Genomic DNA, 14314 nt, shown 5'->3' with positions numbered 1-14314 from the left:
GAGAGAGAGAGAGAGAGAGAGAGAGAGAGATGGTGATCATTTGATGATGAATTTCTAACGACACACTGACCACTCACTCCTGTTATTCTAACTCTCTCTCTCTCTCTCTCTCTCTCTCTCTCTCTCTCTCTCTCTCTGTGTGTGTGTGTGTGTGTGCGTGTGTGTGTTCATAGGAGCGTTTAGGATTTTAAGAATACACGCCTGCATCCTTCCTCCCTCGTCTTACGATCGATGAAGAGTTGATCTTAGATCTGAGACGAGCACTCCACCTCTTGCAAGAAAATGAGAGAGAGAGAGAGAGAGAGAGAGAGAGAGAGAGAGAAGAATGTCACTAGTTTTGATTACTATCGGTGGCCTTTTGTTCTGACTTATAATTCTCCTTTATGAACTTTTAATACGAGAGAGAGAGAGAGAGAGAGAGAGAGAGAGAGAGAGAGAGAGAGAGAGAGAGAATGTTAGTTTTCATGACTATTAGTGCCCTTATGGGCTGACTTTCTCCAACTCCCCTTTACACACTTCTATTAACTTCTTTTTTCAAGACTTTTCATTTGTTTTGAAAATTATCAGTGACCTCCTTTGGGTCAGACGTTCTACTGCTTTCTATTACTTTCTGTTATCTAGTTCTGTTGAATAATATCTTACCAGAGTTCTTAACGTACATGTCTGCAGTGACCCCAGGAGGTTCCTGGTTCAGATCAAGCTGAATTTAATCTAGTAATTCAGACAATACTCGTCTTGTGAGATTGAATCCTTTTTTTATGAATTTTCAAAGTGAAGACACTTCACGGCCCTCTGGTATTATGCAAAGAAGTTTAGATGTATATTGCTTTTCAGTAACTTACGAATATCAGCACTAAAATCGTTTCCCCCGGCCCGAGTTATTTCCCAAACTATTCTCTTGATCTTCTATTGTTTCCACAAACTATATGAGTAAGTTCTTGTAAACTAGATATTGCATTAAAGTCGGAAATCTAAGATGCAGATATTTTATAGTAAGGTATTTCGTAAGTTAAACCTACAGTAGATATAAAGGGTACAAGAGCGGAGGTTACATATCAGATAATTTACAAGCGTTTAGTATAGGCCTAGGCCTATACCAAATTGTTTTTATCATAGTTTATTCATATTCTGGTCGAAGCGGCTGAGATCCTTCCCAGGCGGAATCCAGCGGCGAGCTGCCATAAAATCGTTGGTTACTCGTCCACACGTGCGATCACATGTCAGTTGGTCGAAAGAGCTTTTGTATAGTTCTCAGTTTAGAATTTGTGTTTAGCGTGGAGTGCAGTTGGTTGAGGTGAAAATGTCACGTCAACCAAACCAAGTGATTGTTGATTTCATTGCATTGTATTGATCTGAACCTTGCCTGTGCAAGTTAAAAGTCAAGAATATCACGACCCCACAAAGAAAGACGCTGCCTATGGCAAATTAGCAAAGAAGTTGGAGGAACTTGAACCTGGTGCTACCAAGAAGTCTGTCTTAATGAAACCACTGTTTACGCAGATTTCGCTTTTTCCTCTTTTTCATATTTTTTTCTTTGTAGCATTACAAAGAGTACACCGAGAAGGGCAAGATCGTACTGCTCGGAATCCATTGTAAAAACTGAAGGATTGACCCGTACGTGTGTGTGCATCTCAGTTTAAACTGACGTAAATACAGTGAACAGGTCTAACTGTCAGTTAAAACTGCACGTGTGTGGCCGGTCTAAGTTCGATGAGCCGACAAGAAGACTGACAGGCAAACGTATGCGTGAATACCCGGCCTAAGTCATTTATGTATACCAAGTTTGGTAGAATTTGCTTAATATATTTCAAAGTGTATGTGGCTCATACATACCTTTTATATATATAATATATATATATATATATATATATATATATATATATATATATATATATATATATATATATATATATTTGTGTGTGTGTGTGTTTGTTTGCGTTTATGTGTGTTCCCCATTTCATACTCGTTCGAAACCTTTGAAACTGGGAACAAAATCTCTCCTCAAAAAAGCGTTCATTCCAACGCAGTCCTGACTGATGTTAATGTTATGAAAAAAATCGTTTTCGTAATTGCCTTTTGAATTTTTAATGTCATCAATTTTCTTTTAATGGACGTGCGTCCCATCGAGAGAGAGAGAGAGAGAGAGAGAGAGAGAGAGAGATCAATGCTGCATCAGTTTCCATTTAACGAAAATATTCCATTGCGTTTTCCAGCCAATAAACATGACTGCGTTCGGACGTGTAGCAATGATTTTTTTCTTTTTTAACGAACCTCTCTCTCTCTCTCTCTCTCTCTCTCTCTCTCTCTCTCTCTCTCTCTCTCTCTGCGTGTGTGTGCGTGTGCGTGTGCGTGTGACGTTGTTGAACATAATAGATTCGTCTGACACTGAACATGATTTCAAATCAGCTTTAAATAATCCAAAACTGTGATTGTTCTGTACAGTGATGTGATTCACTTACGTAAAACACCAACAAAAGTCAGTTTCCTGGCAGTAATTACTCGTACAGCGTTGAAATTCTCTACTGGTCAGTACTAACAAATGGTGATTCATGATACCAGAGTTATTTCATATGTCGTAACCTCGGTGTTAGGATGATGAAAGGAATTTCCATATATCTGTCATTACGTAGTAATGACACATCCTCTCACTTTAATATCTCACAACTACATTTGAGCTAAAACTTAACACGATTTTTTTGTATTTTAACTTAATCAACTATTTACGCTAATAGAAATAATCTTGCTTTATTTACAAAAATAACCTGCTCAAATTCAAGTTTCATTAATTATCTAACTTTTACATGTACACTGAAATCATTTCAAACGTATCTTGACGATACATTAAGGCCTTGTTATGACATCGGTGGCTCTGTGGAAGTTTAGGAAAATTGAGACAAATCCTAATGGGTAAAGTTCAGCGTATCCAGAGGTGCTTTTGAAACTGGTGTTTATGTCAGTGAAGTTTCTGTGAAGGTAGTCAAAGTTGGCGTGGCAGCACGTAGCACGGAACTGCTGAGGTTCATTAAAAGCTTGGCCACATTACCAGGTCGTAAGTTGAGGTTTGCATGTGTCGTATCTCTCTCTCTCTCTCTCTCTCTCTCTCTCTCTCTCTCTCTCTCTCTCTCTCTCTCTCTCTGTTATTCTGACATTGTGTATGTTTATGAACCATTCTCTTTCAATGAACAGAGAACAGAAAACAAAAACTCATTCTAATTCGTCTGAATATAAAGGTATAAGCTGCTTTATAGCCTTTACAAAAATAATTGGTAATTGCTTTTGCATTAAAATCACGCAAATCTTTTTAAAAGGCAGTAAAATAGTTAATCGTACACATTTAATAGCTTCAAAGCTTTCCTAGATATAGATTTCATTTATAAGCTCATTTTTCCATTTGCAAATATACAATGAATAATGACCTAATCCAAAAAGCCACAAAGCACGTTATCAAAAAATCAGATTGGAGGTCAAAGGTTAATCCTGGCTGAGAGTGATATCTACTTTTTAGCATGTTTGAGAGAGAAAGAGAGAAAGAGAGAGAGAGATTAACATACTAATCAAGCTTTGCAGACCATGACCAAAACTAACTCCAAACAGAGAGAGAGAGAGAGAGAGAGAGACATAACATAATAATCAAGTTTTGTAGACCTGTCCAAAAAACTACTCCAAACAGAGAGATAGAGAGAGAGAGAGGCCCAACCATCGAGAGAGAGAGAGAGAGAGAGAGAGAGAGAGAGCCATTAACATACTAATCAAGCTTTGCAGACCATGCCCAAAACTAACTCCAAACAGAGAGAGAGAGAGAGAGAGAGAGAGAATGATTACTAAAGAATCTTTCCCAGGTCGAGGTCAGTACCCACTGCAAATTCAGGAATGCCGAATTTCCTGCAGATTATGCATTCGAGCTTAGAATTACTCAGCATAAATCTTCACTGACGATTCCATGCACTAAATATTTACCTTCAAAGCATTCCCGGGAATACTGATTAGCTTCGTGCTTTTTGACTTGGGGATGTAGTGACTTTTAATTCTTTCTGTAGAGTTAAATCTACGAGCAATACAGTAATAAATATGCTTCCAGTTCAGGCGGCTTTTGTCATGATACTTTTATTTACTCGTTGGACATCAGAGAACCCCAAAAATACTATTTTAAAGTTTCCAATATTTAGGAACTGGAAGGTATTAAGGAGTATTTTGGAAATCCTTTCTTTTACGCTAGTTTCTAAAAAGGGTACATAAGAATTATGATTAAAAGAAAAGGTAGTAGTGACCATAACCAGATTTTGTTGTTACCGATGATGATATATATATATATATATATATATATATATATATATATATATATATATATATATATATATATATTGAATAACCTGATCACGAAGGATATAAAATGTGATGCTATGTATAAATGAAGGTTTATGCCACGAAGGAAAAAATTAAAAAGCGAGATAGCCGAGTACTTTCGGTCTTCTTCCGACCCTTTACTAAGGCAAACTGATTTTACAGAGGAAAACATAGTCAAAAGAAGGCTTAATATCCAAACTGACACTACAAGATTAGCAATAAGGTCGATTTCACTCCACAGAAACGAGGAAACGTCTGAGGGTAGCCACACCTTGGAGGATACACGCGGTAAATAAGTTATTCTTCCAGAAAACAGTACATTTTGAAAAAAACAAGGAAGCATATACAATTTAATATCATGAATTTTAATATCATGAAATTTACACAAATTTGACCACAAAGATTTCGAGGGCATTCATACATATTGAGGTCACCTTTCCAAATTCAAATTAATAATGGTTTTGAATTAACAAGACTGTTATCTATAAGCTACAACTCCGTTTGCAACTAATTTGAAATCGTTTCAGCCTGTAAATGATTAACCCTTTACCAATGAAAATGATAAACTGTCGACGTGAACTGGTACTCCAGTTAGAAGTTAATTGGCCGTGAAAACTCAGGTCCTATTTGATATAAAACAAGAGTTTGTTTACTTACCAGTCCTCCTGCTCTGTGAATGTTTCCTCTCAAACAGAGTGAACGCATCAACAAATAGATTGGGAAATGGACCACGATTAACATATTCCTACTGTTGATACAGGCTTACGATGATGTAGTGATTTTGTGAATATAATGTCTTTAAATTCATGTTTAATTGATGCAGATCTTGGTACTGTGGTGTTTTATCTTAAACTGCTTTTAGCCCTTTCTAGTTCTACATATTTTGTCAGTGTTTGTGTGATTGATTTTATGAGCTATATTCATCAAAATACGTGCAAGCATCGCTAGAACTTAAAGGAAATAAAAGCATCTTTGTCTCGGAATTTTACACCAAAGCATTTACACATTTGTTTCCATGTTCTGGCATACAAGTTGCTTCCATATAAAAAACTTGTATTGGTCTTTAAAATTCATTCCTGCATCTTACATTCTCAGCCCAGTCAACATTGACTCACTGCCAATTAAAAATAGGTAAATAAATAAAAGTCAATGCATAACTTAAAAGCTTTTTCTCTTTACTTATTAACGGTTTTAAATTCATTCTTTACACCCTCGAAATCTTTGTGGTCAACTGTCGAAACCGCTTGGGTATGAGCATTAGCCCTGGCAATAGATACCACAAAAAAAACTACCTTTTACTAGCCAGCCAAGCTTTCCAGGTTTTTCCTCACTACGAAGTTTGTTTACTCAACCTGAATAGAAAACGGTATGTTTACTAATCTGAATAGAAAACGGTATGAGCAGGAGTCTGTCAGACTAGGAAACGATAACTGCTGGAAACTAGAGAGTACGTGTAATTAAAAATCCATTTCAAGATACACGTGTGGCTCGGAGCGACGAAATAAGGAGGTTTTGGCTGTAAATGTTCGCCAGTAATATTGCATTTATCACATCATTAACGGATTATCATTTTAAGCATAAAAATATTAAGTAAATCTTAGGTCCCTCAGTTCATATTAAGAATGAAATAGGCAAACTTTTGCTTTAGTTGAAAAATATAGAACAAAATTCGAAAGATTTTTTATTACCTATGGAAAGGAATTTCTACAGTTCATGTCGATGCTTGGAAGGTAGCAGAACGTGAGGTACTTTCTTAAAATCGTTATCTTGGTAATACTCGACAGTATGATTATAAAACATGAGTAACCTATAGCTAAGATAGAAATACCTTTAAGCCTACTAAAAGCGAAAATCAACTATGTAAATGATATAAAACTAAAAGAATGTGCATATTAGGTAACGCTTTTGCATTGTTTTTTTTTTTTTTTTTTTTTTTTGGCCTGAAGTGAAGACAGTGACTACTTACTGCTTCTGAGGGTTAAGTAAGATCAATATCATCTCATTCAAATGCGAAGCTTAGACACAACCTCAGAAATAAAATTTTTAAAAATGTAGACAAAATACAATGAAGATAAAATTAGCAAAAGCAAGGTGATGAATACAGTGGCTGAATCTTCGACGACGACCGATGAATTTCAACAAATTTGTCCGAATACCCTGAAATATATATCCTTCACTGCTGTAGCAGCAACAACCCTCTCGACCCTTAGTTCGTGCAGAATCACTTCATTAAAATCATCCTTTGTGTCAACGCCCTTGCTTTCAGCGCAACATTTTAAATTTCCTTTGTCAACCGAACATTGAATATATATAGTTTCCGGATACTGATAGAGCATGGGGTGTTGTTTTGATTTAATCTGTGGAATGTTTATTTTGATGTGAGAATTACTTTAGAAAATGGCTGAAATGACCAGGGAGGAGAATTCGTAGGGAATATCTAAACGTGGGATAAGAAATTTAATATTTTTCATAAGAAAATTGTGGAGAACGAAGTATAATGAACAGCATTACGGCACATGAAAGAGTTAACAGTATATATGTACGACCGAGGAATGGCTGGTTAATGGTAAAATTTTATCTGATTGAACCAGGCCTAAATCCTATCAAGGAACGAATAGATAATTTCTTTCACACATAGGAATGGAAACTCAGTAAAAAAAAATGCATAAAATGTGTGTTGCGTTGAAATAGAAAAGTTGCGAAGCAATTGTTTACAGTTAAAGTAGATCTAAATGAGGAATGTAGAGTGAATGCCATATATATATTCCGCCTTTTTCAAGAGTAAAAGAGTAATAATTAAAACGAGAGAGAGACATTGTAAACTTTTTCTATAGAGGCAAAGGAATGGAAAGACAGTATAGAATCACTTTAATTTATTAGGTAATCTGAAATATGAAACTAGTAGAAAGTTTGATCACTCCATCATAAAACACTGAATCAAGGGAGACACTTAATACATAACTCTTGTAAGCAACATTAGAAACAGAAAAATAAGACGTCCATGTAATACCCTTCCTTAATATCTTAACTGTTCTATAACTCCCTCATGAACAGAGACTTACGATCACTTCCAAGCCATTTGTAACTCTGATATCTTAATGGATATCTCAGGTCATTTCAGAAAAGAAAAATGTCCCCCTAACCTTTATCAGTGAGATCATAACTATCCTTTCTTTTGTCTGCAATGCTCTCATAGACAATAAAGAAGATATAGTATGTATTATCAGCCACAGAGTACTTACAGAATACGAATGAACTCTGTCGCCCTACGTCACCATTCATGGAATTTTATTTCTTTTTGTTTTACATTTTACCTAGTGTGAGTAGCCACTGGAAAATGTATATGGCTAGAAATATTGATTGTAGGAGGGAAGAGAGCCATATATATAACACCTGATGGGGAAGCAGGAGCGTAGGATTTATTAGGTATTGGATGTCTAGCAGATTCTTTATATCACAGGATGAGGTCTAGAAAGTTATTAACGTCAGATGATAATCACAAAGAGATTTAATTGATTCTTTAAGTGGACATCTGTCACAAATAATACATTAAAAGAGATATAAGGACCCCGCCTGTACAATTTCTATTTAAGAGAAAAATGTAGCTATTAACTAATGCTAAAGGTTAGCATAGAAGATTGAACTGTCTGTCATATAATGTTGCTTTGATGATTTCTTCCTAAATATTCAAGAAGGAAATTTGAGAGTCACTTGTCCTTCCCGCTTTTACAAATGCTTTTCATTACCTGTTGAGACAAATTTCTGTCACGAGAGAGAGAGACAGAGAGAGAGAGAGAGAGAGAGAGAGAGAGAGAGAGAGAGAGAGAGAGAGAGAGAGAGAGAGAGAGAAAAAAAGTTTTGGACAAAATGATAAAGCATCAACCTTTTGCCTAATTTTTTCAAATGACTTTTACTTCTTAATTTGATAAATTGTAAGTAACTAGGCCCTCTTTAAATATATAAAAATCTATCAAGTAAGGACTTGGTAGAAGCTTAAATCCAAAATACGAAAATAGAGAGAGAGAGAGAGAGAGAGAGAGAGAGAGAGAGAGAGAGAGAGAGAGAGAGAGAGAGACAGGAAGGTTTGGACAAAAATGATAAAGCACAAACATGTGGCCTTATTTTTTCGAACTGAAATCTTGTTTTCATTTGGTAAATGACAAAGAACTAGACTTTTTTTGTGTATATAAATCATTAAGGTAACAACCTGGTTGACCCTCAAATCCAAGACACGAAGGAAAATAGGAAAAAGTCGCCTTTTATTAACGTAAACACATGAATCTGACACAAATAATTTCTTTGTCAAACGAGGGACAATTCTCCTTTTATTGCAATTTGGCAAATGCCTCAATAACTCATAATCTTTGTAAGCTTAATGGCCCGGTTAGCATTTCCACGGATCCGGTTCTCAGGAAGGTCTGTGAATGCAGCGGAAAATCTCCCGATCGGTCATCGAGGATTCAGATTGGCTGTTAAGGGCTGCTTTGACTATAATTATTACCACCTTTACGGCAGAAATACTGAAGAGAACGATATAAGGAGAAGCTGAATCATGAACGTTAATTATTAGAGCAATTCATTCTGTGGCTGAATACAGAGCTGAGTCTCCTTAATCGGGATAGATATCGATTTATTAAGCTTAAAAATTTTCATAAACATAGATAATTTATATATATATATATATATATATATATATATATATATATATATATATATATATATATTTGTATGTATGAATAAATAAAGACAAAATCCACGAAGGTAAGTGAAGTAATTAGGTACCGCTTGGTAAAGGACAAGAAGTAAAAGGGCTCTCCAGCGGTACCCCATTGTTTCATATGCCTTCGTGGATCTTGTGTTTATTTATTCATATATATATATATATATATATATATATATATATATATATATATATATATATATATAATATATATTATATATATATATATTATATATATTCATATATATATATATATATATATATATTATATATCATATATATACCAGTATTACTATATATATATATTAGGATATATATATATATATCATATTATATATATATAATATATATATATATATAATATATACTATTTTTATATCATATAGATATATATATATATATATAATACACGGTTCCCTCTCAGATTAGCAGACAGTACCGACACAGTACCGACAAAACAAAAAGAAAAGCGCTGCATTAGACAGGAGGAGGCCAATTTCTCCAACAAATATTCGGCAGGACGATAATTGAAAGATGGGAACAAATGACTCAATCGATTGAAACGGTCCCTCCCCAGTCCATAACCGATTAACAAATCGCCATATATCTCCGACTTATATTTTGGACCGTCGATAAATTGGCTCCCCGACGCATCAGTTAATGTCTAGTGACCATTACTGCCATGATGGAATGGTGGTTGGGAGTTATGGTTATAGGCTCCTGCTGCCGTCGCCGTGGGCGTTCGGTCCCCAAGAGGTGAGAACTGGTTATTTCGACGGCGCAAGATATTAATGATGGACTCTATCCGTTTTTATAGACCTATAAAGTAAATATGTTTGAGAATATATACACGCTCTCTCTCTCTCTCTCTCTCTCTCTCTCTCTCTCTCTCTCTGTATATATATATTATATATATATATATATATATATATATATATATATATAATATATTATATATATCCCTTATAGATTCCCACCTATTTTCCTTATAAGTCTAAAGAAATGTATCTCCCATATAGAGGCTTACATACATATAATTACTGCTCAAAGCCGCGCTGTTTTCTTCCTCCGGTATTTACCAGACTATTTAGCAACCGCCCTTAGGAGGAATACAAACCTTTCCCGTTGGAGTTAAGACGTAAACCATCCCAAATCGTGCCTTTACATTCAAGCCTTGGGCATTCAGGAGTAAACTGGCCCCTTCAGTCACGGATACCAGGCAAGAAAAAGGAAATGTCACAAGGGTTTTTTACCCGAATATACTTACAACGACACCGACAAAACACAGAGAGAGAGATGTTTGTCACAGGAAGTCATTCATATTCAGGCGAGATATGAAGAAAAGTATGACTCTTCTCCCGCGCCAGAGGCTCCGAATTTTGATGAGATGGTCGGCTGGTGCGTCGACAAATTGTCAAAAGCAAGAATATATTTTGTGTCAAAACGTTCGAATTTCTTATGATGTAACACCTATAATATTTCTGCAGGTTTTGTACACACTGATAGCTGCGGGAATTTATTGAGATGAAATGCAAATGCATGCACTATGAAAGCACACATACGCACACACTTTCTCTCTCTCTCTCTCTCTCACACACACACACACACACACACGCACGCACACACACACACACACGCACGCACACACACTCAGACACACGGCTTTAAACATTACCCAAATGCGATTTATTAGAATTTTTAGCCAATTATCTCAAATCTTCGTTGAATTTTCACCAGTTTTTCTTATTTATCCACAATTCGGAACATCATTGAGCAACATAAACACTGTATATCTGATGGCACGTATAGTGACCATTTATATGAACAGTCAATATTTATTTACACAGGAACTCAAAGCATCTCTACACCAGGAGAAAATTTTCCCAGTGTAGTCTGACATTTGCCACTTTTTCTCCAGCTCTCATCCTAAAGTATCCCCATCAAGTGATAGTTCTTCCTATGTATAGGGTTACCGCCAAAGGAATATTATTTACTGGTCGAGAATTCTTCAACATAATAGCTAAATTTACATTTATGCTGCAACACCCAACGTGACATTCAAATTACATAATTTCAAGTCAGTACTCTGTTGATTTTTATCCTTAAAACTTATAATGAATCCCTTGCAGTATATATTCAATGTCTGCGCTTGTTTAATAGAATTATCGTATTTTGAAATACATTAGACGTTCAAATACAAATCATCTTTAAACTTACAGAACAGGGTGACGATGTCATTAATAAATTGGAAGGGTCCAAGCGTTCGGTATTACATTTTTACTTTGTAGAATTACCGCGATGGGGAAGTAATCCTAATTATTACTATGGGGGAATGCTTCCCTAAATGGCTTGGATGGTTTTAATATTCCTTCAATCCTAGTTTTCTAGATAATGTTGGTGTATAATATCCGGGAATGATAATAAAGATGGGGTAACAATTTCAGCACAATTCTTTATGTTAATTTAAATGAGATTGTAATTCACGCATGAAAATTAAGATGAAGTCAAATTTGAATTATGATTTTTGAAAAATAAAAGCAACTTGGTGTCTCTTAAAGGATGTGTGGTATATATTTAGGCTTTCCAAGAAATTTAAGTACAGAGAATAATTGCCTCTGATCATTAATGATATTGTTGTTTCACAATAATTGATGTTTGTTTTTAATAGGGAAATATAGGTATGCTTGAAATGCATAAATTCCACTTGGGTTAGAAGTTGCCACCTAGTTGATTGGAATTAACATTTTTCTTTCTTTCCTAAGAATTATATAAAGAATGCATCTAATGTATCGTAAAAATAAGAGTAAGAGAGAGAGAGAGAGAGAGAGAGAGAGAGAGAGAGAGAGAGAGAGAGAGAGAGAAAGAGAGAAAGCTGGTGCTCATCTGATGATCTCTCTCTCTCTCTCTCTCTCTCTCTCTCTCTCTCTATCTATCTATCTATCTATCTTGTCACAGGAGTATTTATGATTTTAAGAAGTGTATCATCCTTCCTCCCTCGTATTACGATCGATGATGGGTTTATCTTGGATGTAAGCCGAGCACTCCACCACTTGCGAGAAAATGAGAGAGAGAGAGAGAGAGGAGAGATGAGAGAGAGAGATAGAGAGAGAGAAATCGAGTTTGATAGAAAGGAAGCGACTTGGGGGGTAAGAGAGATAATGGCTTAAAAGAGGTTTTAGGAAGACGTTTTACGTGATATTCATATACTCATATGTTTGTGTATATATATGTATATATATATATATATATATATATATATATATATATATATATATATATATATATATATATATATATATATATATATATATATATTGTCTGACCTTTCAGTGAGCAAATGTAGGCAAAAGTGACCAGAATATTATTACATTTCAAATTAATATTCAACATAAAAAACAGAAGTAGATATTAATGAGATTAGACTACCGTCGACAACAACTAAAAAAGCTAAATGATTATGTTATATATTGATTCTAGAGTATGACGAGAACACAGGCACACATAAGTACTGGGATGCCTTTCTAGAAGAATACAGAAATACTCTCTTGATGTGTACCATTAAGGCAAATACTAACAAAAGGCCTTTGACAAAGTTCCGCACAAGAAACTAGTGACAAAAGTTAGAGCTTTAGGAATTGTAGGAAAAATAGCATACTGGATCGAAGACTGGCTAACTTATAGAAAACAGAGTCGTAATAAATGGTGAAGAATCAGAATGGACAGATTTGACAAGCGGAGTTCCTCAGTGTTCTGTCCTTGGACAACTCTTGTTTTTAATTTACATGAATGACACTGATGTAGGCTTAACTAGCAGGATAGCCAAATTTGCAGATGACACCAAAATAGGTGTCAATGCAATAGGCCAAGATACAGCAGAAAGTTTAAGGAATGGTCTAAAGAAAGCAGGAGACTGGTCAAAAAGAGGGCAAATGCCTTTTAACTACATGCCACTTAGGAATGACATATAGTGTAGAATAAGAACAGAACCTTACTGTCACTATTACCAAGGACTTAAAATTCACAAAACAGTGCATAAAAGCGAAAAAGAAGGCACAGAAACTAGTGGGATACATAAAGAGGCAGTTCAAATACAGAAACAAGGAATCGGTGCTGCAGCTCTACAAATAAATAATTAGACCTCATATTGATTATGCAGTACAGTTTTGGTCACCAACACGAAGAAAAGACATAAATAGATTAGACGGGGTACAAACAAGAGCCACAAAGTTAATTCCATCCATCAGGCAAATAGGTTACCAAAGACGACTAGAGAGCCTGAACATGTATGGCTTATAAACACGACGATAGCGAGGACAACTATAATAGAAACATTGAAAATACTGAAATGTAAAACGAAAGGGGACAGTAACCTATTTACGTTAAATGAAAACCAGGCAAGAAAGAAAACTAGAACTGAAGAGATACAACACATCGCATTGTGGGAACTTCTTTACATACAAGATATGTGACACGTGGAATACCACCATTAGTTGTAAACAGAAACAGTGTGGAAGAGTTTAAAAGAAAGCTAGACAAAATCATCAGGGCACTATGAACGAACAGGATAACCTGCTCCAGGGTATAAGTGAGGACACGATGTCTCCTCGGATGGACCAATAAGTCTTTGAGACATCCTAGTCCTTGTAACCCCTTGTAACTCTCTCTCTCTCTCTCTCTCTCTCTCTCTCTCTCTTCAACCCTCCCTGTCTTTTTTCCTGTCTTCTCCCTAACACCCACTCTGCTCTCTCTCTCTCTCTCTCTCTCTCTCTCTCTCTCTCTCTCTCTCTCTCTCTCTCTCTCTCTGTCACCCCCTTCTCAACCCCCAACCCCTTTGGTGCCGTTGAAGTTTTTACTCCATAATATTCGTTTCCAAATAGCAAGTCACGTGTATACCAGAATCAGATATATAATAAAGTCGCAAAGGTACTAAGTCTACGGCTTAACCAGATCAGTTTCACAGACAGATCCAGCTCCGTTTCAAGGAATGCCTTCCTAACCCCACCCCCATTTGATGGTTTTTGGTGCTAGTGATGGCATACCCCACAGTGGTGATTTCTAGATGGCGGGGAGGGAGCCTACGGTAAGAATCTCATCAGTCAAGAAATATGGATTTGTGAAAATGAGGTGGTTATGACCCCCTTAGAAACGGCCCTCGAATTCAGAATTTTGACTAAAACCTTAAACCATCGTGGGGGGAGGGGGGGAGTCTATAGCAAAAATGTTATCAAACTCGGTCCAGAAATGTGAGTA

This window comes from Macrobrachium nipponense, chromosome 38 (assembly GCF_015104395.2).
Source record: "Macrobrachium nipponense isolate FS-2020 chromosome 38, ASM1510439v2, whole genome shotgun sequence".
Taxonomy (NCBI): Eukaryota; Metazoa; Arthropoda; class Malacostraca; order Decapoda; family Palaemonidae; genus Macrobrachium; species Macrobrachium nipponense.
The sequence above is the reverse complement of the archived record's forward strand: the minus strand, read 5'-3'. Positions refer to the sequence as shown.